Genomic DNA, 23215 nt, shown 5'->3' with positions numbered 1-23215 from the left:
AAATCCAGGAGACATTTTGGGGCACCTGGGTGGTTCAGTCTTTAAGCATCTACCTTTGGCTCAGGTCATGATCCCACAGTCCCGGGATTGATCCCTGCATCAGGGCTCCCTGCTCAGCAGGAAGCCTGATTCTCCTCTCCCACTCCCCCTGGTTGTGTTCCCTTTCTTGCTGCCTCTCTGTCAAATAAATAAATAAAATCCGTAAAAATATATAAATAAAAATAAAATAAAAAATAAATTTTTAAAAATGTAAAAATATATATAATAATTAATTCTTTTTTTTTTTTAAATCCAGGAGACATTTTTAGTCTTCATTTCTTACTTCTCAGCAGTATCTGACGCTGTTAACCATTCCCTCCTTGAAAATCCCTTTCCATGGACTTCTATCCATCACACTATTCTGGTTTTTCCTTCTTCCTCTCCAACTCAACCAACTTATATATCCTTTATTGACTTATTCTCATCTCTCTAAATTTAGTTATGTTTTTAGAATTTTTGTCCCCATTGAATCTGCCATGTTTCATCCCACTGAATTTTCAGCCCACGTTAAGCTCATTTAAGTACCACTTCATTAGAAATGGGAAGGCCATGGAGAGAAGCCAGGATGCGTTCAACCAAATATTCCATTATCTGTCGTCTGGCTTGATGAGGCACACTTCCAATATGAGGTGTCAGAGTGATGTTCTTCAACTTCAACAACGGATTATCTATTGGAAGGGGCCCTGAGTATGTCATATCCAAAGTTGCCACTTTAAGAACCCCTGTCTGAGGCGTTTCCACCAGGTCATCCTGATGGACTAACAGACATTTTCCAGTTTTTAAAGGATATGAATCAACAACCAGATGAAGAGACACGTAAGGAAAGTATGTGAAACTTCCATGCCCTCCACAGGCATACCACTCTCCCCAAATTCCTAGTGTTCAACAACCCAGAAGCTCCAAATTTAGTTCTTCATGACCCAATCTTCGGCCCTTCTCTTATTGTACTTCTAGGTGGTATCATCCATACCCTTAACTCCCAAATTCTCACCTTTAGCCTGAAGGGTTTTTCCAAAGATCCCCAAATCCTGATGACCTACTGCATCCTTGACATTCTATTTAAATTACCTCAAAGAGAGGCACCTGGGTGGCTCAGTTGTTAAGCATCTGCCTTCAGCTCAGGTCATGATCCCAGTGTCCTGAGATCAAGCCCTGCATCGGGGTCGCTGCTCTGCAGGAAGCCTGCTTCTCCCCACTCGCACTACCCCTGCCTGATCTTCCCTCTCGATATCTCTTTCTCTCTGTCAAATAAATAAGTAAGATCTTTTTAAAAATAAAATAAATAATCTCAAGGATACTGCAAATTTAAGGTTAAAAAATACACATCCAAACTTGCCTCTCCTTTAGCAAGCAACTAATGTACAATTAATTCTGTTTCATTACCAAATCCAAAAACATACCCCCAAATCTCATTCCATCACCAAGTCCTATCAACTTAGCCATCCAATACAATCTTCAAATACTTTCACATCTCTACTGCCTCGATGAAGCTACCATGACCCACTGCCTGGTCTATTATAATAATCATAGTGGTTTTCCCACACGCACTCCTGATTAAAAGTACAGAATTGTTTTTGTTTAAAAATTTAAAACTGGGGTACCTGGGGGGCATAGATGGTTAAGCATCTGACTCCTGGTTTCAGTTCAGGTCATGATCTCAGGGTTGTGAGACAGAGCCCTGTGTGGGGCTCCAAGCTCAGCAGGCCATCTGCTTCAAATTCTCACCCTCTCCCTCGATCCTCCCCTTCCCCTTCCCCACTGCTTGTCCTCTCTCAAATAAATAAATCTTCAAAAAATTAAAATCTGTTCTTAAAAAATTTTTTAATCTGATCTTGTTTTCCTCTGGTCAAATTCTTCATAATACTAAAACTACTTTTAAAAGAAAAACTAGGGCAGAAGATATTTAATTCAACTAATATGTATCAAATGCCTATTATGTCAAGTAATATGCTAGGTTTGAGATTACAAAAAAATGAGTAAGTCCCAGTACTCATACTGAGGTGTGATCAAATACAAATGTGTAGGTTGAAAATCTACTATTTGTTTCAGAGCAGATAAAGACAGTAAGAAGTTCACACAAATGAACTGAATGAGTCTATTCAAGTAGGGCAAAATTAGGTAAGTACTACAAAAGAAGTATAAAGAACTCCAGACCTTCACAAGCTCAGAACTAGAAAAAGTATCCACGAAGGGGATAATTTAACTGCACTTGGAAAGGTAAGAATGATTTTAATAAACAAAAGCAAGAGTTAAAAGGGCTACTACAGAATCCTAAAACTCTGTAACAAAAGAGACCTAAGAAAAATCAAAAGCAGCAGGAAAGGTCAGAGGCACTGGACTCAAAACCCACGATGGGATTTCAAAATTTCACACGAGGTGACTTGGAACTAATTAGATTAAGATGAGGGGTCTACTTTAGCAAAGACAGTAATCCTGCATAACCAAAACTGCTCTCAGTCTCTTTTCATCAATGTCACTCTCAACACTCATACAAAAAGGTAGTAGCACTAATACTAGACAGTGGTAGCAATAAGATATGGTGACCTAACACATCTCAAACAAGAAAACAAAAGTTCATAAAAACATCAGTCCTGACACTAGAAAAGAAAGGGAATTTGAAGTGCTAGGTGTCCGCTGACAAATTATTCATGTTCTCTAAGCCTCAATTACCTTGTTTGTAAAACTTCAGTCCCTGGTAAGATGAAATGAGTTACACATTCGAAGTACCTAATATGTAAAAACCACAAAGTCAAATTTCAAGAAACTGTATTTTTTTTTAGCCCTTCTATTCTCTTCTTTCTCTTCACTTCAAGCCCCTCACAGAGCTAACACGTCACTTCTCCATTCATTCATGTATGCAACATTCACGCATTCAGCACATAGTTACTGAGTACCCAGCGTCAGCTACTGTGCCAGGCACTGAGAAACATACAGTACCTTCCTAACAGTACTTGCAGTCTAAAGAAGAGACAACTGTGGGCACCTGGGTGGCTCCGTTGGTTGAGCAACCTGCCTTGGGATCGGGTCATGATCCTGGAGTCCCGGGATCAAGTCCCATCTCGGGCTCCCTGCTCAGCCGGGAGTCTGCTTCTCCCTCTGACCTCTCCCCTCTCATGTTCTCTCATTCTCTCTCTCAAATAAATAAATAAAATCTTTAAAAAAAAAAAAAAGGAAGAGACAACTGAATAATCACACAAATACAAAATTTACTACTGTGGTTAAGTATTACAGAGAGAAGATATACTGGCACCACAAAGAGAGAAAAGGAAGAGGAATGTAACATAGCCTAAAAGATGTAAGAAGGCTTCCCTGAAAAGTAAATAGGAACCCACTGTTTTAAAGAGGGGAAGGAGACTTAGATTTAAGCTGGTTTGTACTTCAAAAAGAGCACTTTGGCAGCATAGCAGAGACAGGATAGAAAAGACAAATATATGTCAATAGAACAATTCCAAGGCAAGGCAAAAAATTACAGTAGCTCTAGACTGATGGTACTGGCAACAGAGAGATATGGATGGATAGGAGGTTACAGAGCACATATGTAGAGTGAGAAAGGTGTCGAGGACAAGTCTTTGGTTTCTGGATTCTGCAACTAGTCTGACAGTAGAACCAAACACTAAGGGAACATGAAAGGACTTGTGTAGTGAATGGAGGGAAAAAGACATCAAGAGTTTGGTTTTAGGCTTAGAGATTTTAAAGCGCCTTTGAGACATTCAAAGAAACGTTAGAGAAGCACTAAGTATTTAATATTCAGGCCTAAAACTCAGCAGAGATTGGGGTTGGATTTTCCTGCCAATAACATTAAAGTATTCTTGGCATTCCTAAGACCAAATAAAACAATGAATTAGAAAGATAATTCAAATCTTGGGGGCACCTCGTGGCTCAGTCGATTAGCGTCTGCCTTCCACTCAGGTCATGATCCCAGGGTCCTGGGATAAAGCCCTACGACTGCTTCTCCCCCTTCCTGCCACTCTCCCTGCTTGTTCATTCTCTCTGATAATTAAATATTTTTTTAAAAAAAGAAAAATTTAAATCTTTGAGAATCAGTTACTATTGTCTCTATTTCTGTCCGCACCTGACTCTCACTTTCTGTAAAAATAACTATATTAAAAAGAAAGGCAACAAGTAGAGAAAGAAAAAAGTAATTTAGGTAGGAGTCAGAAACCTGGGTTCTAACCTTAGCTCTGCCGCTAACTGTATAACCTAACATGAGGCTCTAACTCCGTTCTTCAGTTCCTTCTCTGTAAAACTTAAAAAGTTGAGTGTGGAGGGGGACACCTGGGTGGCTCAGATGGTTAAACCTCTGCCTTCAGCTCGGGTCATGATCTCCAGGTCCTGGGACTGAGCCCCGTGTTCGGCTCCCAGCTCAGTGGGGAGTTTGCTTCTCCCACTCCCTCCTCTCCCCTTGCTTGCTTCTCTCTCTCTAATGAATAATTTTTTTTTTAATCTTTAAGTAGGGAATGGAAATACAGATTTTGCAAGTTAAGAGAAACAAAACGTGTGTATATATGGAACAATGTAAGAATGCTTTAAAAAGTCAAAAGCATCAAAAACACATTGTTCAAGACACTATTTCAATATATAGCATGTACGCAGGAAAGACAAGCAGTTGTTTCAGTAGTATTTTAGTGCTAATCTTTCATTTGAATGAAAGTGCTAATTTTTCATTTTAGTAAAAATAACTGTAAATAATCCACCCTTTGGGATGACTGCATAGAAGTGTTTGATGCCCAAGGATACACTACATCAGTATATATACATATAAATAATAACATTACTAAAATCAAGTGCTCGTAGGGTGTCTGAGTGTCTCAGTCGGTTAAGCTTCTGGCTCCAGCTTAGGTCGAGATCTCAGGGCCCTAGGGTTGAGCCTCAGACTCAGCCGGGAGTCTGCTTATCTCTCTGCCCCTCCCCCTGCTTGTATGCACACACTCCTCCTGTCTGGCAAATAAATAGTATCTTTTAAAAAGTAAAATAAAATAGGGTAGCCTGGATAGCTCAAGCCATGATCCTGGGGTTCTGGGATGGGATCCCACATCAGGCTCCCTGCTCACCAGAGGGCCTACTTCTCCTTCTCCCTCTGCTGATCCCCCTGCTTGTGCTCTCTCTCACTTTGTCAAATAAATAAGTAAAAATCTTTAAAATAAAAAATAAAACAAAGCAATCTTTAACCTCCAGAAAATCAGCAAAGCATTTAAAAGTATAACCCAGGGGCACCTGGGTGGCTCAGTGGGTTAAAGCCTCTGCTTTTGGCTCAGGTCATGATCCCAGGGTCGTGGGGAGCTCCGCATCGGGCTGTCTGCTCAGCAGGGAGCCTGCTTCCACCTCTCTCTCTATCTGCCTCTCTGCCTACTTGTGATCTCTGCCTGTCAAATAAATAAACAAAATCTTTTTTAAAAAATGAAAAATAAAAAATAAAAAAAAAAGTATAACCCACCCCCACCAAGGCGAATTCTATAAAGCAGACACTATCACCCTATTTTACAGATAGGGGCAAAGTTAAAGAATTTGCACAAAGTCAATACTGGAGTCAGGATTTTCACAGAAGCAACTCCAGACTCTCTATCACTCATCACTGCACAGTATATCCCACCTAGCACCATTCCTTAAAATAAGGAGCTGCTCAATAAATAACTGCTATTGATAATCCTCAATCCTATTTTTTCATAATTATGTGGTAGTTTTGTTAAGCCAATGTACAGGGCTTTGGAGTTAGAGAAATCGAGATTACAGGGAGGGGTTTATGCAAAGAATTTGCAGATTTTGAAAAACTTAAATACAACCTGTACCTGGTGCTTCCTCCCCACAAAAAATGTTAGGATAAAGTAAAGGGAGAGCAAAACCCACAAGACTTACAGTAAAGTGACTATTTTTTATCTGGCACATATATGACTTTGGACAAGTCATATATGTAACTTCTCTGAGCCTATTTTTCAGTTACAAAATGACACTACAGTACTAACCTCAGAACTTTTTTTTTTTTAAGATTTATTCAGTGGGAAAGGGAGAGTCTCAAGCAGACTCCCTGCTGAGCACAGAGGCAGGCATGGGGCTCAATCTCACCACCCCAGATCATGACCTGAGCAAAAACCAAGACTCAGACACTTAACCGACTGAGCCACCCAGGCACCCCCCACAAAATGTTACTATGAGTATTAATTTCACTAGTGTGTGAGAAAATATTTTGTAAGCCATTGAATGCTAGATTAACCATGGAGAAATATTTAATTTGCATTTTATAGTTTTTAAAACAGACCTGTCCTTATCTTAGCCTAAGAGAAAAATTTCTTCTAACACTTGGCATCTTTTGAAAAACTAATAATTAATTCTTATACCAGTGTGGGGGGCGGGAGGGGGGCCATAAATATTTGCTATTGATAACAGTAATAAAGTCAAGAAAAAGAGTGCCTTCAATATTGTGATTTTCAGTCAAAAGTGCTAAAGGATATGCAGCCAAAAATTAGAAGCCACCAAGATGTCCTATAGCAGGTGACCATTCAAGTAAACTGTGGTATATCCAGACAATGGAATATTATTCAATGCTATAAGAAATAACTATGGGGCACCCATGTAGCCCAGGTGGTTAAGGGTCCAGTCTGACTTTTGATTTTGGCTCAGGTCGTGACCTCAGGATAGTGAGATGGAGCGCCTCGCCTCATCGAGCTCCCAGCTCAGCGGAGCATCTACCTGAGATTCTCTCCCTTTCTCTCTGCCCCTCCCCCTGCCTATGCATGTTTTCTCCCTCTCTAAAATAAATACATCTTAAAAAAAAAAAAAAAAAAAAAGAGCCATTAAGCCGAAAAAAGACATGGGGAAAAAAAAACTTAAATGCATATTACTAAGTTAAAAAAGCTAATGTGAGGGGCGCCTGGGTGGCTCAGTGGTTTAAGCCTCTGCCTTCGGCTCAGGTCATGATCTCAGGGTCCTGGGATCCAGCCCCGCATCGGGCTCTCTGCTCCACAGGGAGCCTGCTTCCCCCTCTCTATCTGCCTGCCTCTCTGCCTACTTGTGACCTCTCTCTCTCTGTCAAATAAATAAATAAAATATTTTTAAAAAAAAAAAGCCAATGTGAAAGGCTACATACTCTATAATTCAAACTATATGACATTCTTGAAAAGGCAAAACTATGGAGAAGAGACACTAAAAAACTCAGTGGTTGCCAGAAGTTTGGAGGAGGGAAAAATGAGCAGGTGGAGCACATGGGATTTTTAGGGAATGAAACTACTCTGTATAGTATTACAGTGGTGGATATACATTATAAATCTGTCCAAACCCAAAAACTATACAACACCAAGAATGAGCTCTAATGTTAACTACAGACTCTGGGTGATGATGTGTCAATGCAGGTTCCTCAGTTGTTAGAAATGTACCACTCTGATGGGGCACGTTGATAATATGTGGGAGCAAGGGGTATATGGAAAAATCTCTGTATCTTCCACTTGATTTTGCTGTAAACAAACTACCAAAAAAGAAAAATAAAGCCTATTAAGACAAATACACCACCAAAAAAACCCCACGGTTGCCAAGGAGAAATGGAGAAGGGAGAGGAATAACAGGTGAAGCAAAGGAGATCTCCAGGGCAGTGAAACTATTCTGTTGGATACCATAATGACAGGCAGGCAGTTGTCAAAATCCCCAGGACTTTTATTCTGTGTTATGTTATCTCTATTCTTCAACACAAAAAGTGAGACCTAATATAAACTTGGACTTTTGTAATGTATCAATATTAGCTCATAGTTGTTAACAAATGCACCAATAGGAAAACTGAAGAGGAGGAACTCTTTGTACTTTCTCTCAATTTTTCAGCAAACCTAAAACTGGTCTAAAATATAGTTTATTCGTTTTTTTTTTTTTTAATGCTTAGGAAATTGTAAGCTTGGAGCTACTGGGAAGCCAACTTTGCCCTCATAAGAACAAAGCCTGACTGAAAACGAAGCCCACAAAGAAAAGCAGTAGAGAGCCAGTAAACAAACAGGAAAAATAGTGCCCCGATGTCAAGTTCCTAGCTCCAACTAGGTTAGAGGCCAGCTGCACACAAAACTTATCAAAATTAAAGGAACCTATTAAATCTCATTTTTGCTTTTTAAAAAGTGCATATGATGCTACAATATACATGTTAGTCATCTTTTGCATACCATTTCTATAAGAGCTAGAGTCACTGCTCACAGAAAACCATCAAAGTTAACGGATTTACTTGCAGTCTTCACTGAAAAGCGGACATGAGAGCAATCTGCATTGCACTGGCCTTTGCTTCTCAGCATCAGAAAACTAGTGCCTATAAGCACTATTGCTGAGGACTATTAGATACAGCATAAAACTCAACCATGAATCAGCCAAGATCTCAATGTTTTAAAAACGTTCAAGGGTTATTTCATTTTCAAAAATTTATTTATTGGGGCAACTGGGTGTCTCAGTTGGTAAGGATCTACTTCGGCTCAGGTCATGATCCCTGAGTCCCAGGATCAAGTCCCACATTGGGCTCCCTGCTCAGTGGGGAATCAGCTTCTCCCCCTGCCCTCATGCTGCTTGTGCTCTCTCCCTCTCTGGCTCTCTCAAATAAAAAGATATTTAAATATTTAATATATATAAATATATATATTATAAGTATAATATATAAATATATAATATATAAAATAAAAAGATGTTTAAATATTTTAAATATTAATTTTAATATTTAAAATAAATAAAGATTTATTAATTTGTGAGAGTACATGCATACGTGGGGGAGGAACAGAGGGAGAGAATCCCAAGCAGACTTCCTGCTGAATGGAAAGCCCAACTCAATGTGCGAGCTCTCCACCCATGAGATTAGATCGTGACCTGAGCTGAAATTATAGGAGTTGGATGCCCAACTCACAGAGCCTCCCACGCACCCCTCAAGGAATATTTTAAAAAGCAAAAAAAAATACAGGCGATTTCAACTGAAAAGCCTACTAAAAGAATGCTTCCGTTGCTATTTTTAAAAACAAACTGATGACTGTTTTATTGCCTATTTGCAGGCTTTTTACAAAGCTACAATTTAAAAAGATAACACACAGTAAGTGGTCTAGCCACACTGACAACTATCTAAACAATTCCATTTAGGTTTCCAGAACATTTTAATTATTTTTATTAATTACTGCTCATAGTTAACCTGAAAAATATAATGCTCATTTCTAAGAAAAGAATATGTAGGTCAATGGCCAAGATATATTTAGATAGACTTACATAGATATATTTAGAACAGTTTCTGAATTTCCAACCTGTTTCTTAACCTAAGACACACAAGTAGCCTCCTTTAACCAAAATGAAAACTCTGAACATCTGGATCTTTACAAAAGATCATTTAGGTTATACATTTTAAAGATATGGCTTTCATCAGACTCCTTTAAAGTAAGTTTTCCTAATGTATTTGAGGTTTGATATTTAAAATTCAGGTTTTGCCCATAAATATACAAGAATAACTCCTCTGTGTGACACTGTACATCAAAAAAGGTAAACAAGGGGCACCTGGGTGGCTCAGTGGGTTAAGCCTCTGCCTTCGGCTCGGGTCATGATCTCAGGGTCCTGGGATCGAGCCCCACGTCGGGCTCTGTGCTTGGCGGGGAGCCTGCTTCCCCCTCTCTCTCTACTTGCCTCTCTATCTACTTGTGATCTCTCCATATATATCAAATAAATAAAATCTTTAAAAAAAAAAGGTAAACAAGACTGTTCCTTGCTTAGACCTACAGTTTCTTCAGAAAGGCCTGTGTTGCTCAAGTCTCACTTCAGCATCATTTTGCTTCATTAGGCTCCAAATTCTTCAACATGCTAAGATCTTCTCTGATTCAGGAGATTTTGCCCTTGCTGTTCCCACTACAAGGAAAGGTAGTCGCTATTTTGAAATCTGGCTTGCTCTTGTATTTTAAGATCTCAATTCAAAACCATCTTTAAAAGGCCTTCCTTAAATACACTAAAACACCTCCTCTCTCATATCCCCATTATTCTCTATTTTTTAAAAGGAAACTAAAATTACCTTGCTCATTTGTGTTTACAGTTTATTGTCTGTCTACTTCATAGAATATAAGACATAAGAGGGCAGGGAATTTGTCGCATTGATTACTGTACCTGCAGCATTTAGAAAAATACCCCAAACCTGCCAGACACTTAATATTTGTTGAACAACATATATTTATACAGTATTTATGAAGCAAAAGATATTTTGCTAGGGCCTGTGGATATCCTTTATTAAAAATAGGTCTCATTAAAATAGAATCTTAAGGACATTTTGCTATTTCAAACACTGGCTTTTAAAATCTCTTATTTTGGGGGGCGCCTGGGTGGCTTAGTGGGTTAAGCCTCTGCCTTCGGCTCAGGTCATGATCTCAGGGTCCTGGGATCCAGCCCCGCATCGGGCTCTCTGCTCAGCATGAAGCCTGCTTCCTCCTCTCTCTCTGCCAGCCTCTCTGCCTACTTGTGATCTTTCTCTCTCTGTCAAATAAATAAATAAAATATTTTTTAAAAATAAAATAAAATAAAATCTCTTTATTTTTTTAGGAGCTCCTGGGTGGCTCAGTGGGTTAAAGCCTCTGCCTTCAGCTCAGGTCATGATCCCAGGGTCCTGGAATTGAGCCCCACATCGGGCTCTCTGCTCCGTGGGGAGCCTGCTTTCTCCTCTCTCTCTGCCTACTTGTGATCTCTGTCTGTGAAATAAATAAATAAAATCTTTTAAAATCTCTTGTTTTTTTAATAATTTCCCAACCATTTAAAAATTTTAAGAACAAACTCTGCTACAAGTGCAGTTACCCTTTACTTCAGCACTAACTTTATCTACAAATAAACTACATATTATTAACACATGCCTTTCAGAGATATACAATAATGATAAAGGCTTAACATTTTTTTTTTCAATAGCAGCTATAGGAAATGCAAATGACATGCAATTTTTTCTTTCCTTCAATCTATGGCTCAATTAATATAAGCTATTAATGTTTAAATACTAAGCTACTTCATTATTCAGTTTTACCCACAATTATACAAGAATACATGTTTTGTGGGGCACCTGGCTGGTTCAGCTGGAAAAATGGGCAACTCTTTTTTTCTTTCTTTTCAAGATACTACTTTTTGACAGAGAGAGGGGGCACTCAAAAAGGGGGAGCGGCAAGCAGAGGGAGAAGGAGAAGCAGGCTCTCCACTAAGCAAGGAACCCAATGCAGTGCTCGATCCCAGAACCCTGGATCATGATCTGAGCCAAAGGCAGATGCTTAACCAACTGAGCCACCCAGGTGCCCTGAGTGTTCAATTCTTGATCTTGGGATCATGGGTTCAAGTCCCCCACTGGCAGTGCAGATTACTTAAAAAAAAAAAAAAAAAAAAACTTGAACCAAAAAAAAAAAAATATTTTGTAGGGGCACCTGGGTGGCTCAGTGGGTTAAAGCCTCTGACTTCAGCTCAGGTCATGATCCCAGGGTCCTGGGATCGAGCCCCGTATCGGGCTCTCTGCTCCGCAGGGAGCCTGCTTCCTCCTCTCTCTCTGCCTGCCTCTCTGCCTACTTGTGATCTTTCTCTGTCAAATAAATAAAATATTTAAAAAAAAAATCTTTTGTATAAATTAAAATATATCTACATTTTACACTTAAGAAGGTAAACAAGGATACTCCTTTGATAACTTTCCCTAAAAACAAATATCCATTGTTTTTATTCACTTTATAGAAACCACACAACCACCACCTCTTCGGTATCTTTATATCTGAAAAAAGCAGTGTACTTTTCCATACTGCACGTATTTAAAACCATGCCCAAGGCATACCATACAATTAATCAATAAAAGGAAAAACTATGCCAGGGTACTTGGGTGGCTCAGTTGGTTAAGCATCTGCCTTCAGCTCAGGTCATGATCTCAGGGTCCTGGGATCAAGCTCTGCCATCAGGCTCTCTGCTCAGCAGGGAGTCTGCTTCTCCCTCTGTGCTCTCCATAAAATCTTTTTTTAAAAATAAGTAAAAACTATGCCATATAAAGGAGGGAAGGAGTTATTAAGCAAGGGAAGTGCAGTCCAAATAGCCTCACAGCAGTCTAAGCAAATTTTTTAAAGTTAATTTTTTAACTGGTTTAGCTTTGAAATCCAAAAACTGTTAGCTGACTTATAGTTTAAATATTCAGTTACATGTGTTTGTTCAGGTTTTTGTTTGTTTTGGCGTTTTTTTAAGGATTTTTTAATTTGGGGGACAAACAAGTGGCTCAGTTGGTTAAGCATCAAACTCTTAATTTCAGCTCAGGTCATGATCTCAGGGTTGTGAGATCAAGACCCACATGGGATTCCACACCATGCAAGGAGCCTGCTTAAGGTTTTCTCTCTCCCTCTCCCTCTGTACTTCTCCCCTTAAAAAAAATAAAAGAGGCTGTTCTATTTAAAAAAATACTTTCAAGTATAATCTCTATAGCCAACATGGGGATCTAACTTACAGCACCGAGCGAGATCAAGTCACATGCTCTACTGACTGAGCCAGCCAGGCACCCCTCAACTATGCATTTATTACTGAATCTATGATTCAAAAACGATGCACTCTCCTTGCAATAAAATTAAAAGCAACTGGACTGCTTCTACACTGCTATAAAAACACTTCTTATATGAATGGACCTTAAAAACAAAAGAAATCACAAGACCATCGCGAACAATGTAGCTTAACTCTGAGAGAGTAGAAATTTCTGCCTCCAAGAGTTACTTGCATATTCTTGCATATGCTTGCAATTCTTGCATAGCTTGCATCTTCTACTGACTCACTTGCAGTAGTAATAACTTTCCTAGTAATTGGGACCAAGGTTAAAAAAAAAAAATTCTATGACAATTATGGGTCTTTAAAACCACTTTCTAAGTTCTTTACCTAACTTTGCCTACCCTATAACCAAAAACTTAAAAGAAAAGGCCCAAGTTAAGGTGTTTTGAAGTTTTGCATGGTTTTACTTTTTAAAATATAAAAAAAAAAAAAAAAAAAAAAAAAATAAATAAATAAATAAAATATAAACATGAACTGAAGACAGAGACCAAGAGACAAACTGCAACCCAAGAAGATAAAACTAGAATGAAGCAGGGCTTTCAAACAGTTTTGTAAGCCTACTTCCTGCTGGTGTGGGCAACTGTCAAAGATTATGAAGTGACTCCACAATGTCAGACAAGTTGGATACAGATAATATGACAAGCTAATGGTGGGAGAGAATCACAGTATAAATAATCATCCAAAAAAAATTAGCACCTAATAAATTACCTGATTTTTCTGACTGTGGCACATAACACATACACTGCTATGAGGGTGATTTTTTAAAGCAAGCAAACACACACAGCAATAACAGAAAATTTAAGCCCACGAAATTAAGAGTTAACCTTAAACATGGGGGAGGAGGGAAACAGCACAATATGAAGAAAGTAATAAAAAGAAACCAGTTACTTATGCAAATGTTTTTACTCACTCCCTCCAGCCCTATTATATTGCAATCTCCTCTGAAAACAGGGATTACATTGTTTTCAGTTCATTCACAGTTCCTAATACTTAATGGTCTTTTCCCCTATACACAATACTGTTAAACTGAACTGAATCATTTTTTTTATTTATTTTTATTTGTTTATTTACAGCATAACAGTGTTCATTGTTTTGGCATCACACCCAGTGCTCCATGAACTGAATCATTTTTAAAAATCACCAAGACCACTAATGAAACCCCTTGTTTGCTTAACAGAACTATCAATTTGTATATAAAAATATTTTCCATTACATAAAGTCAACATGATTTCTGACAATGTAACTCTCCTTTCCACATAAAACCTAAGACAGGGGCACTTGGGTGGCTCAATCATTAAGCATCTGCCTTCAGCTCAGGGGATGATCCCAGAGTCCTGGGATCCAGCCCCTCATGGGGGCTCCCCGCTCAGTAGGAGACCTGTTTCTCCCTCTCCCATTCCCTCTGGTTGTGTTCCCTCTCGTGCTGTCTCTCTCTGTCAAATAAATAAATAAAAACTTAAAAAAAAAAAAAAAAAACCCCTAACACAAAAATGGACACCACAGCTAGTATCCTGGTATTTTTCCCTAATTAGAATACTATATATAAATGTTTGTGAACTTATGCATAAAGATGCAAAAATCAGACACTACTGGGGCACTTGGGTGACTCAGTGGGTTAAAGCCATTGCCTTCGGCTCAGGTCATGATCCCAGGGTCCTGGGATGGAGCCCCGCATCGGGCTCTCTGCTCGGCAGGGAGCCTGCTTCCCTTCCTCTCTCTGTGTGTGCCTCTCTGCCTACTTCTGATCTCTGTCTATCAAATAAATAAATAAAATCTTAAAAAAAAAATCAGACACTACTAAACTAAATTTTTTAGGCAACATAACACAAATAAGGTAAAAGGTAGAATTATCTTACTAAAAATCCAAACAAAGCCCGCAGTTCTAGGAAGAGAATCCACTATGTCTTTAACAGTGATGTTGCCAAATCTTTTGAAATAGAAAAATCAACCTTTTTTCTAATTTTTATATATGCACACTTCTTTTTTTTTAAAGATTTTATTTCTTTTGAGATAGAGCACATGAGCACGACTGGGGGTAAGGGCCAGAGGGACAAAAAGACTTCCCCACTGAGCAGGGAGCCTGATGCAGGACTCAATCCCAGTACCCTGGAATCATGCCTGAGCCAACTGCAGATACTTAACTGACTGAGCCACCCAGGCGCCCACTATCCTACTTTAATAACAACAGTATTCTTACCTTAGTAAGCACCAATATCTCAAAACAAATTTTGCTCCCAAAGGACTTCTTTTGATTACTTGTTGTATTTGGGGTTAGTTTTTTCACTAAGAAGTTGCAGGTAGCATAGATAATATGTACAGTCCAGGAACCAAAGATCAGGACTGAAATAAAACCACTACAATATAATGATGTAGTGGAAACAGCCCTCTTCTCCACAGCAACTCATCCCTTCCCTTAGCTCTCAAAAGGAAGAGGTTGAAGAGGCTATAAACAAGGTACAGGATAAAAGCCTCAGAAATGAGAATGATGAAAGGCATTCAGAGTGAGGAATTAGGAGTAATTAAGTAACGCAGCTCAGCAATGGGTGTCAACAGCTGCTAACACCACAGAGAACCAAACATTATGTGCCTCCTGATACAACTACTCAACATGATCTAACAAGGTATATTTTTGCCCCTTCAAAGAAAAAGGAGAGAAACTATACATTACAGGGGTGCTTGGGTGGCTCAGTTGGTTAAGTGTCTGCCTTGGGACTGGGTCATGATCCCAAGGTCCTGCGATGGAGTCCCACATCAGCTTCCCTGCTCAGTGAGGAGTCTGCTTCTCCCTCTCCCACTCCCCCTGCTTGTGTGTGTGTTCCCGCTCTTGCACTCTCTGTCAAATAAATAAAATCTTAAAACACACACACACAGAGTATAAAAATTGAATCTGATCAAGCCTCTAAACCTAATACCAAATAACAAGAGACCGAGAGACAGAGGAACATGTTTAAAACCACCATAGGAATGTAACTGACAAATTCAAATGGGGAAAACTGTTTCTTCAACAAGTTATTTGCCAGGGGAAAAAATGTAGGGGGAACATTTAGATTACCAAACAATACACAGACCTTTTTGACTCAGTCTGAATAAATGTAAAAATACATTTATGAGATAATGGAGCAATGTGAACACTACATATCATATGATAGTAAGAAATTAGTGCTAATTATCTTCAGTGTGGTAATAGTTATTTGGGTTTTTTCCTTCAGGAGTGAAGTTGACTAAGAAACTGAAGTGCTAAAAAATTGGAGTACAGAAAAGAAACATTAGAAATTAACACAGCTGAATGGATTTGGCCCACCTAGACTGAAATATAAATTGTGAGACTGCAACCACGGGAAGACAGCAGCTCTGCTCGCTTGCCAGCCAACCTTCCTCCACTGATACAACCTCTATAAATAGGCCAAGAGTGATAATGGCTGCTCAAATCACTTCATGTTGCAGATACCACCACTACTGACATGCAACTGGCCCAGCCCCCGGCTGTGAATAAACCAGCATCAAGAGCCAAGAAGTTACCACATGCAAAGAATGCACCATGGCTAATATGAGACCCTCTAAGTACTCAAAAGCACTATGAGTGTAAATCAAGAATACTTTAAAACACACGTTCCAGATTTCCTCCAAGATCTCTGCTCTGGCCATTTCTATCTCCCTCAAAATACAGTACACATAAAGATGGGATAAAGATGGGTCATCATATGCCAGGACCTGAGGTCCCCTAGATAAATGGTGTCAAAAACTTAACATAGCAATTATTTGATGGACTGTAGTGGAATAAAGTAATGGGAAACCCTTGATAAAGCACTGATGTAAGAATAAATGATGCTCCTATGCTAGGTTAAAACTAAGGCAGACAGAGTTCCACTTAAAATCTTAACCACATGAGGTTTTTGTTCTTAATACAGAAAGGAAAACAGTCCTGTTTTCCCAGAGTTTTAATCCACACCCAATTTCCCTATCCCCAACAATACCTTTCTCTAATTATAAGGCACCTAGCAAAATGCTGACTCAGAACATCATAAAAATTTTTTTTTTCTTTAAACCAGACAACTCAGTATAAAATAACTTCTGGACACTTCAGTCAGTATCTTGTTTCCCAAATGTTTATCATGCTAATGAAAACTTAAAATTCTAGATTACCTAAGCACAAGCCTAGTTTATCTAAATTCTTAGGAATGACTGCTATAAATTTTTAAAGATTTAATTTTGTTGCTCTTTGAACAATCAAAACTAATTTACTAATACATGGACTTGAATTCCAGACAGAGGAAAAAGTATTTTGCAGTACAAAAAAGAACACTCAAGTCTCCAGTCATTTTCTTTCACATTTAAAGACCTAGTTAGGAAAAACCTCATTCTCCAATACCTTATTTAAAATGATTTTATAAAGGAAAAGACTAACTCCATCCTACACTTCACTATATGTTTTTCTGCTATAGCCTACTTTTCTTCACATTTTAGGACAGGAAAGAAACTTAAAGGTCATCTGGCTCACTAGATTTGAGTACCTCATGCAGAAATTTTCTTTCATCTTTCTACCCATCCCCAACTGGCACCTAAGTACTCAGTAAATGGGCTTCTGATTTAAAAAGGTATAAATACCCTCACAAACAAACATGGCAGTTATGTAGTAGGTTTCTACTTTTAATTAATCTTAACTAGAAAATACCCATCCAGGTTGTTTTAAAATTGAATCAGGTCAAATTAGTAACTTAGGGTTTACACCATCTATCTTTTGGCTATTCAGTGACAGAATTGGAGGTCCCTGTTTTGAATGAAGACATGAGAGAGAACAGAAACAAAACTTAAAATGAACACTATAAAGCCACAAATCCTAAACAAGACAATCATCAAATCTGAGTCATACTAGTTTTCTATTATTTTTAAACCACGTTCAGTATTATCATCTGTTACTAATGTGTTATGAAAAGTATGTTTAATATATACAACACACATTTCCTCCCTTAGCCCAGAAATACAGAAGGAATATAAAATACTTTTTAGTTTCACCCTGCTCCTTCCTTTTACCACAAGGACTTGAAGGCTGAGTGTGAAAACTGACTGAACATCAATCCCACTTGTGCTGAGAGGCTGCCCACACAGAAGCAGAAAACACTGTTTATTTCTCCTATCATGAGCCCCGAAAGAGTAAGAAAGACAGGTACACTTTAAGGATAAACCCTTAAAAAAAAAAAAAAAAAAAAGATAAACCCTAAAAGGATTTAGAAAAGTTTCTTGACAACAATCAAATTTATATTTAAAACCTAAAGAAAAGTAACTATCAAATTAGTCTGACAAATAAGAATCAAACCCAAAATAAAAAAGAAAACCAGTGGAGCACCTGGATGGCTCAGTTGATTGAGTGTCTGACTCTTGATTTCAGCTCAGGTCATGATCTCAGGGTCCTGGGTCCTGGGACTGAGCTCAGCATAAGGCTCCACACTGAGTATTGAACCTGCTTAAAATTCTCTCTCTCCTCTTCTCCCTCTGCTCCTCTCCACTCACTCATTCGCTTGCTCACTCTAAAATAATAATAATAGGGGCGCCTGGATGGCTCAGTGGGTTAGGCCTCTGACTTCCGCTCGGGTGATGATCACAGGGTCCTGGGATCGAGTCCCGCAGCGGACTCCCTGCTCGGCAGAGAGTCTGCTTCCCCCTCTCTATGCTTGCCTCTCTACCTAGTTGTGATTTCTCTCTCTCTGTGTCAAAATAAATAAATAAAATCTTTAAATAATAATAATAATAAAATTAAACCAGTAACATTTCTACTCATTGAAGATAAGGATGAAGAAAATTTTTCAAAAGGAATGCCTATCATATCCTTCATATTCCACCTGAGCTTTTTACCCCTAAAAGGAAAAAAAACACTTTAGCAGACTAAGGTACCTTCACAACCTACCCCTTTGTGAACTCAAGGCACTGGCCACACTTACCCAGTCAAGACTGATACTCATGACTCTGGGTAAGCAGTTACCTAGGCTGGAATGCCCACCTGGAAACTCATCTTAAACTCAGGTTTAAATGTTTGTTCTTTCAGCATCAGGACCTTGTCAGTCCTTTTCACAAGTACATCTCTAGCAACTAGAGCATTAGCGACACATAGTAGGCAATCAATAAATTAGTGTTGTAAGAATAAAGAGGTTCTACCTGAATGTGTTGTCCTCTGTTTGCTCAAAGTTTTCAGTAGCTCTTCCCCAATTATTAATATGTCTATTTCATTTTTACTACAGCTAAGAAAATTTATTTGGCCACAGATTCTTTCCTAAAATAATATAGAATACCATAATCAGTATGGTTCAAAAGAAAACACATTAATAGCACATTTTGAGGGGCATCTGGCTGGCTCAATCCATAGTGCATATGACTCTTGATCTCGGGATTGTGCGTCTCAACCCCACATTAGGTGTAGTATTTAAAAATAAAAATTTTGTAAAAGTAGCGGGCTGCCTGGGTGGCTCAGTTGGCTAAGCAACTGCCTTCGGCTCAGGTCATGATCCCAGAGTCCCGGGATCAAGTCCCACATCAGGCTCCCAGCTCCATGGGGAGTCTGCTTCTCCCTCTGACCTTCTCTCTCTCCTTCTCTCTCTCACTCTTTCTCTCAAATTAAAAAAAAAAAAATTTTTTAAGTAGCACATTTTTGGGAAGCCTGGGTGGCTCAATCAGTTAAGTGTTTGCCTTTAGCTCAAGTCCTAGGATCCAGCCCAGCATGGGCTTCCTGCCCAGCCGGGAGTCCGCTTCTCCCTCTGACCCTCCTGCTGCTCGCGGTGTGGGTGCACACGCACTCACGTTCTCTCTCTCCCTCTCTCTCTGTCAAATAAATAAATAAAAAATTTTTTAAAAGATAGAACATTTTTAATGTTTTACAGGAAGGTCTAAGAAAATTCACCAAAATTACATAGGGTTTGAGTCTCTTATACCAGTACCAAACTTTAAAAGGAAGATAAAACAAAAACAAAACCATTCTAACTGCACATACATCAAGTTTACTCATGTAGATGTCAGAACAAAACTCTTAAGATTGAAGATCCCAGCAAAACAACTCCTTGAATAATGAGTTTACAAGTTACACAAGCCTGGAGAAGTTACCAGTCGTATAGTAATGAGACTTAAGGTACCAATGTCACTTACAAAATAAAATCTTTGAAGGACAAATACTAAGCACTCAGTTCCAACAGAACTGCATTAAATTAAAATTTAAGCTGAATTTTTTTTAATATACAGATCTTGGATTAATCACAAAGAGTACAAGACAAAGAGTATTAGGACACTTTCATAAATGCACTTAAGAGTAAATATAAACTAAATTAGTGAGTAATATAACAACTACACTGTGAACTTAATATGAAGCTAGCACTGAGGAAAGTCTCCAGCTTCACTCCTTTTTCACAAAAAGATGTCAGAAAAAATTTTTTCATTAAGAAATCATTTAGCTGGGGACGCCTGGGTGGGCTCAGTGGGTTAAAGCCTCTGCCTTCAGCTCAGGTCATGATCTCAGGGTCCTGGGATCCAGCCCCGCATCGGGCTCTCTGCTCAGCAGGGAAGCCTGCTTCCCTTCCTCTCTGTCTTCCGGCCTCTCTGCCTACTTGTGATCTCTGTCAAATAAATAAATAAAAAATCTTAAAAAAAAAAAAAAAAAGCCTCTGCCTTCGGCTCAGGTCATGATTCCAGCACCCTGGGATGGAGCCCGGCATCAGGCTCTATGCTCGGTGGGGAGCCTGCTTCCCCCCCCTCTCTCTGCCTGCCTCTCTGCCTACTTGTGACCTCTGTCAAATAAACGTAAAAACAAATTTTTTTTTAAAAAGAAAGAAATCATTTAGCTGATGCTTTAGATATAATTACCTTGAAGTTTCTCTCTGCCTTTCATATTGCACACACCTATACTGAAGGGTTTTTTAAAATATTTTATGTATTCATTTGACAGGGAAAGACACGAGAGAGGGAACACAACCAGGGGGAGTGGGAGAAGGAGAAGTAAGCTTCCCGCGGAACAGGGAGCCCAATATGGGGCTCGATCCATCAGGACCTGAGCCAAAGGCAGACGCTTAACAACTGAGCAGGCACCCCACTTATTTTGAAGTTTGTATCTACAAAATGTTATTATGAAAAACAAACATGGTTTGAAGTTTTAAGAGTACAGTGATACTGAAAAGCACTCTAATTTAAAAAGGGCTAAAAATATTTTTATTTCTCAATGGAATTGCATGAAATTTCAGTAAGATTCTTTTTAAAGCAGCATAGGTCACTGCAGTAAATTCCGTCTTAGTTTCCTTAATTAAGACTTAACTCAATTTTATATTACTGAGCACCTACTGTGCATAAAGCACTGAATGAAGCATCGTATTGGCCAGATTAGACGGCCAAAATATTACACTTCCCACTAACAAACGGTTAGCGTTGTGACTCCTCAGGACATCAGGTAATAACTATCAATTGTAAGCCTCTAAAAATGCTTGTTAAACCAAAAGGCAATGCTCTTACTGAAGGAATCCAGATTGCCTGCATCAGCAAAACTACATTAGAAAGTTAATAGCCTCCATCCTTAAAATATCCCAGGAGAAGAAAGGAAGTGATTCAAACTGTTAGCATGTGCCCAACGACACTACACAATAATAGCCTAAGCAAAACTGCCAGATGTATTTGTAATTAAGAGGTCCAACCTTGACAAAGCATCATCAGTGGGATTTTCATCCTACTGGGTGGATGGATTCAGAAAGCAAAAGCTCAGTCAAGAAATGAAAAGCACATCTAAGCATAAACTGCTCAGGCGGTTCGATCTGGAAGAACAAGTAGAGACAGAGGTTCATTCGTTCAACCTGCGAGCATCTATTCCGCGCGACAGCGGAGAGGAGGACTTAAAAGAGAAAATGAATGACCTGCGGTTTCTCGTGGGAGCTGCGGCCCCAACAAAGAACGGAGGTCGGTGCTGTAAGAAATAAGTTACAAAGCATGAAGTGCTACTGGGGAGAAGTGAAAACTCCCTGGGAAGAGTCAAAGAAGACAATGATCTTTAACTTGGGGCCCGTCAGTTTACATCTGCGCCTATTTTCTACATAAAGTTGACAAACTCTCCAGAAGAGGTCAATTTTGGAGGCTGACACATCCCTCCCATCGACTGGCGGCGTCTGCCGACCGAAGGTGGTGGAAGCACCGAGAGGCAGGCGGCGCCAGCCAAAGGAAGCCTTTTCTCCCTCCTCCTAGGCCCCGGCAACCGCGGCGCTCGGGCGGCCGCCCGGGCTCCCGGGAGCAGTGGCAGGTGTCGGCGCCAGATCCCAGCTCGCGGAGCTGGCAGAGTTGGCAAGGCTGCTGCCGCCGCTTCTCCCGCGGGCCGGGGCGCCGGAAAGTTGCATAAAGACAACTCTAGGGCAGAAAAGCTGCTCCCCTGCGCGGCCCGCGGGCAGCGGCACCACCAGCCTCCTCTCCGCCCCCGGAGAGAGGGGCCCGCGGCCCGGGGAAGGGGAGAGGGAACTCGGCCCGCCAGCTCGCCCGGGCCGGGAGGACCTGAGGGTCACCGGCGGGCGGACGAACAAGGCGTCCAGCGATTCCGCTCTTGTCGGGGACCTCCACCCGGGCTGTGCCTCCCGCCAAGTCCCGGCGCGAGCACTCTGCGCCCGCCGGCCGGGCCCGTCACGACCCCGCAGCCCGGGCGCCGCACAGCCTACACCCGCGGCCCGTACCCCTCCAACCCAACCCGACCCCTCCCGAGGACGCAGCCGGGCCCCAGCCCTGCGCACCTTCCCGGCTCACCTGAGCTTCGCGACAGCTCTGCACCTCCTCGACCGCTCCGCGCGCCCCGTCGGGGCACGGACCGACCCCCCGGCCGGGACTCCCCCGGCCGCGGTGACTCGGGACGCGACGGCCACCGCCGCCTTCTCCTCCTCAGCAGAAGCCCCAGCGGCGAGCAGAAGGTCGCGGTCAAAGCCCCGCCGAAGCTAAAACGAATTTCGCCACCTTCACAGCCTTCACCACCAAGTCCCTTCACTCGTCCGCGCCGCCCGGAGAAAATGTCACCAGAGGCCGTTCCGCTCGGCGCCTCACTTCCGCCCGGAACCACAGAGCCGGCACTGGTCGGCTAGAGAGGCCACTGCGGCGGCAGCCTCCAGGGACTGGAGCGGGAAGCCAAGGGAAAGCCAGAGAGCGCCATCTGGCGGAAAGGAATCCGCGCTCCTCCCACTGCAGAGCTCCCGGCGCGCGGGCACCAGCTTCTCCCGCTTCTTTCCCGCGTTCATCCATCTGATCAGGGAGCTCCCTTCCAGGAACACCCTTCCCAGGGGACTGGAAATCAGTCAGTATAAGCCAAGGACAATGCCCTAAGAGAAGGACAATACTCCCTTTTCCGCGCGCTTCTCAGTACTCACCCCTTCTGAATCCTTCCGGAATGAAGCTCGTAGTGTCTGAATTCTTGAGTGACTTCAGCAAGGAGTCGGCTCTCTTCTCTCCCCACTTTTTCGCGGATGTCGACAGCTCGTCCCTAGGAGACTCCGCTGTGCTCGTCTTGCAGTGGCATCAGCATCCCGTTCAAGTTTCTGATCGGTTACCTTGCCGGCCTGGCTGATAGACCGCCACCTGCTGGTGAGACAGGGTCTGCCGAGAGAGCCCCCTCCGCCCTTACGCGACTTGCGGACGCCCCAAATTACACCTCTGCAGAGTCACTCCTCTCATTTGC

At 40.9% G+C, this 23215-nt stretch overlaps 1 protein-coding gene across 2 annotated transcripts in view; it reads right to left on the bottom strand.

The window, feature by feature from the left end:
- C12H18orf25 (chromosome 12 C18orf25 homolog) overlaps positions 1-22554 on the bottom strand; it is an 85590-nt gene extending 63036 nt beyond the window's left edge. For both annotated transcript variants that reach the window (XM_046025606.1, XM_046025607.1), the window contains exon 1: positions 22297-22554. The gene's annotated coding sequence lies outside the window, so the exon portion shown is untranslated. The remainder of the gene's footprint in view (positions 1-22296) is intronic.
- Positions 22555-23215: the final 661 nt, after the last annotated feature.

Source organism: Meles meles, chromosome 12, assembly GCF_922984935.1.
Source record: "Meles meles chromosome 12, mMelMel3.1 paternal haplotype, whole genome shotgun sequence".
Classification (NCBI taxonomy): domain Eukaryota; kingdom Metazoa; phylum Chordata; class Mammalia; order Carnivora; family Mustelidae; genus Meles; species Meles meles.
Note: the sequence above shows the minus strand (reverse complement) of the source record. Positions and strands in the feature narration are given on the sequence as shown.